This window comes from Pygocentrus nattereri, chromosome 15 (assembly GCF_015220715.1).
Source record: "Pygocentrus nattereri isolate fPygNat1 chromosome 15, fPygNat1.pri, whole genome shotgun sequence".
Lineage (NCBI taxonomy): Eukaryota > Metazoa > Chordata > Actinopteri > Characiformes > Serrasalmidae > Pygocentrus > Pygocentrus nattereri.
Window position 1 is genome coordinate 6,389,456 of NC_051225.1, and position 5,284 is coordinate 6,394,739.

The window sequence follows — 5,284 nt, forward strand, 5'->3', positions numbered from 1 at the left end:
TGAGAGCACAGCATAATTGTTTTAATTACATCCTACTTGGAGAGACTGCACAGATCACAGATACATGCTGTTCCTTGCTGTTACATGCAGTTGCCAAAACTATGCAGCAAGGGGACACACTGCACTGCCCGGAGGACACCAGCCTACTTTTGACAGTATGCACAGGTCTACCTTAGATCTACCTCAGGCGAGCGTGGGAGGAATTACTTTTTATATGCCGGTGCTATGCAACCAAACCTAGAACACTGTTCCTCAGGCCAGCACTCTGTTTATTTTTGTTTTCTGAGATCCTGACTCTGCTTATGAAAGCTTTGATAATCATGTGATATGTCGGGTCAGGTTGGTTGCAGTGGAGAATATGGCACTGGCTCAGGGAAACTAAAGGCCTTGCTCTTTCAGGCATGTGCCCCCTATTTTTTAAAAGTCGGTTTCATCCCCCAGACTTTCTAAGTTAATAAAAGGTTGCAGGAGAAATTACTAAATGATGCAGGTCTAGTCCTCCTACCCAGCTGTCATAATCTGAAAGATAGGTAGAGAATTATAATATGCCCTGACTGAGAAAAATCCATGTAAATAGAAATACACCACTGATACAAAGATGAGATAGCTACAGCCATTTCCATGGTTACACTACACCTATTTCCATGGTTATGCTACATGAATTTCCATTGTAATCCTAACCCATTTTCATGGATATGCTGCACTCATTCGTACAGTTACGCTATACCTATTTCCATGGTTATGCTACGATTTCATATATGCAATTTCGTTATGCTACACCCAGTCCTACGAAAATACTACAACTATTGCCATAGCTATGCTTCACTCATTGTCATGGTGATGCTATTTCCATAGTTACTGACCCATGGTTTTGCCAAACCCACTCCAATGGTTATGAATATCCATTTCCATGGCTGTGCTGCACACACCCCTACAGATAAGCTACATGAATTTCCATGGTTATCTACACCTATTTCCATGGCCACCTGCCCATTTCCATGGTTATGCCACACTCATTGCAATGGTTATGCTACATCCATTTCCATGGTTATCAATATCCATTTCCATGACTACACTACACACACTCCATTTCCATGGTTATGCTACACCTATTTCTATGGTTATGTTACACCCATTTCCATGGTTACAACACTCATCCTGTGGTTATGCTACAACTATTTCTGTGGTGTACTATATTTATACATGCAATATAGTTATGATTAACCCATCCTTAAGGTTATGCAACACTCATTTCCATGGTCACTGTACACTAATTTCTATGGTCATGCTACACCCATTCTTATGATTATGCTTGACTCATTTCCATGTTTATCTACACAAGTTACATGCCATGCATTCCCATGGTTACTCCAACACATTATCATAGTTACACTATTACCATTCATATAGTTGTGTCACACCCATTTCTATGGCTAAGTTGAGAAATGAGACTAAAAAGGCGCACATGATGGAAATGTGTTTTTGGTATGTATATATGTGTATGTATATATGTGTATGTATGTGGCTGTGCTCCAGCTTCAAAGTACGGAAACCCTAAATGGACAAATATATTAATGTATTTCATAGCCAATCATATAAGGCATTATAACATATTAAGAGGGCTATGATATAGAAAAGTCTATTCAATAGCATTTATCTCTCAAACCAGAAATGCTGCTTTCAAAAAGATAGTAGCAAATTCCTGATCTAGTACCACTAGGATCATGACCACTGTGATCGTGACCGCTAATTGAGCTGTAAGTGACGAGCCAATATTTTCTCAACATGAAGGTGTTTTGCAACAGATAAATGAAGTACATTAATTCTGGTTTCTAGCTACACTAGTCACATTGTGCAGTGCAGTGCAAACACTCATAGCTATGCTTACAAACTGCCATTAATCTCCTCAAGAAGTGTCACTGTTGCCTTAAGGGTGTCGCAGGTAGCAGTGAAGCTTTTGTTCGGGACACAAAGGATGCCTTTTCTGAAGCCCTTTTCTGATTAGTTCTACAGCCAGGGCTTGTTTGTCCTACAGTAATCCTCCTTCTGAAAACAGATATATAACCTTGCCCTTGTTATTCTTTTTAAAACAGCCATATATTGTTGCACAACTTGCAATCACTCAAATTTAGTAACAGTGAGTCAGGTCGAAAGTTTGTGAGCCGTGGGAAATGGTTAAAGCAGTGACCGGGGCGTTCTCCTTAAAGCCCAGCTCTCACTCAGCCAATGGCAGTGAACTCTCTAGTTGCATAATGCTGGATACTTGTTATAATAACATTTATGCATTTGGCAGACACTCTTATCCAGAGCAATTTACAATGTAATCATGTTACACTGGGAGGCAAACAGAGAGTTGGGAGTCTTGCCCAAGGTCCAATGGAATAGCATGGAGTATTTGCTTGAGTAGGGAATAGAACCCCAGTGTACCACAGAAGGACAGCAATAAAAGACCAAAAAGACCTCTTAAAGCCATACATGACCTGTGATTTTATCATGGTCAAGGGGGGCGTTTAGGCAATATAGATCTAATTACACAAAAATAATTTCATTCACAAATACATGACCAATAAGAAGAATAAACATACATTCTAACTCCCATTTAAAGACATTTTACACTGTGCTTTTCTTTTATACTATTGACACTGCCCAAAAAATAAACAATACAAAACACAGCTAGTGCAGAAGCATCTCATACCCTGCAAGAATACTCTATAAACTATTCAATTACCTTAATGTACTGTCTTAAAAAGCATTGAGACGTTCCGTTTATTCCACCTTTGATTTGGCTAAATTTTAGAACAACAAGGTTTCGTCAGAGCACTCACTGCTCAACCTCACGCTCCGCTTACAAGCGCAGACATTGACTCATGAGCTGCTGATTGCTGTCATGTTATTGGCTTGAAACATCAGCATGAATTACAGCATGCTTCATGTAAATGATATGTAAATTAGGTGCTGGTAGGCTGGTGCTTGATTTCACGCACTGAAGTCGATTCATACATAATGACTTTATACAGAATTAACTGCAGTCATATGAGTCTGTGTTGAATATGAACATCTTTGAACGTGGCTTGATCAACAATTGTGCAATCAATGTGAGCTGCACTTGTAGTAGATGATTATAAACGTTTCTCAGTGATTCAGTGATAATCAGATGATTATAAACTCGTTTTTGTACAGAAAAATGTACAGAAAACCCACTCAAAAGTCATTTATATGACAACCAATCATGTTTATGAATGCAGTAACTTCAACTTCTATTACACCTGTGTTGCAAAGTGTGAAACCTCAGAGAACATGAACGCCATGGTGCAGCAGCACACGCAGCACATACATTTTTGTTCTAGAACTCTAAAGAGACATCAAACGTTTAATAACGTGCAGAGGATATTACCTCACTGGCTGCCTGCAGAACAGCTACACAATACGAGGGAGTGGAGCCAAGGCCTTGCTAGTAATCGACCATTGTTTGAACGTAAATAAAAGGCCCCAGTATATACAGCAAGCCTGTGAACAAGGAAAGGAAGAGAAGCTATTGTGATCAGAGTGCTGTTCCATGATTACGATGGCTAGCACTGAGCTTTGGCCTCATCTCCTCTCAGTTTACGTCACTCTCTCTGCCATAATGGGCCTGAGTGAGGTGTGAAAGCTAAGCGATGTGTCTGATTCTCCTTCTTTTCACTTTCCAAAAAGTGAAATGAAATGGAACAACTGAAAAGATGTTTGTTACAGTGGAAATATTGACCGTTTTGTGTAGGCTTGGAAAGATTACACTTAATACTGATTCTCAAGGAAAGGATTCAATGTGGATTTAAAGAAAGCAAATTATTTAGATGTTTTATTCAATATTTCAAGAACTTTTGAAGTTATTAAACTGCAGATAACACTGTAATTTTCGATAACTTTTTTTTGTCAAGTTATCTTCCTTGAGGCCTGTTCTCGACATTTGAAATGTAGATATTACAGCTTTCTCTGTTATTTTAGGACCTTCTGCAGATTTGTTCATCATTCATTTTCATGTACACCTTCCTTGTGCCCTATTCATTATTTGAAACTATCATATTAGCATTAACTAGTGTGCAAATCTGCAACAAGAACAGTATTATATTGTTGCAATTATATATGTATATATGTATATACAAATGAGACTGGATGTCTTGCACACTTTGTAAAAAATGGCCCTACATGGTACCATTTAGAATCATTTTTTGAAAAAGTTCTTTAAAGAACCACACAGTTGTATGCAGCTTGGGCAGCCCAGTTCAGATGACATGTGCTGTTGGCTTTGTAAGTGTAAATAAGTGAATACATTCTCTAGAGAGAGCACACTTCTGCACATTTTAATGCGCGATTACTGTGGATTTGCAGAATTTCACATGGTGGGAAATAATAACGCATTAAATGCAGCCCGTGCATTCATATTTTATGTTACATTTTTTACCAATATGCCAAATTCAGCAAAAAAATAGAAACTTTGTAGAAACATTTGTTGAAAAATGTAGAACAACATGTACGTAACTTTTTGCAGGTGGTTTTCCTTCATAGAGAAGAACCATTTGACCATACAAAGAACCATTTATGCATTCAAATGGTTCTTTGAATTGTCAGTGCTATATATGACCTTCACCTTCGCTAAGAACCCACGAAGAACCAATTTTTTAAGTGTGATTTACAATATGAACACTAAAAACAACACTTTTTAAATCTTAGCGTTTGAAAAAAAAAACGAATTATGCATAATACTGTACATTATAATCATATACCTAACATTCCGAAATTGAAACACCACCTTCAGATGATGCGCTCCTAATGCTGACACGAGGACAGATCTGACCACTGGAGCGCGGTGACCCTGACCTCCTGTGTCCTCAGGAGTTACAGTAAGAGCTGAGGCAGTGTGAAGCTGCAGGTCCCGTTGCACACTGCAGCTGTGAGAAAGAGAGAGGGAGTGAACACAGTGACGGGCGCCTGAGCAATCCAACATGAGAGGACATGTGAGCTTTATTCTCACCATCAGCGCAGTGTGTGTGCATGTGTCATGTCATCTCAACATTCACCAGTATTCCTCTACAATAAGTCAGACTGATGCACCGAGCTGTTTGTGTCCAATTTCGATTGGTGTCAGGCAGAAAACATGTGAGCAGGTCTGCTGTCACACGCAAAGCATACTCACCCCTTGAACTTTAGAGTTATTAATCCTGTTTTACTTAATGTGTTGCCAGCAATCCATTCAGAGACATTAAGTAATTCAAATCTGCCCCAGAGCAGTTAGTGTGCTCTATGT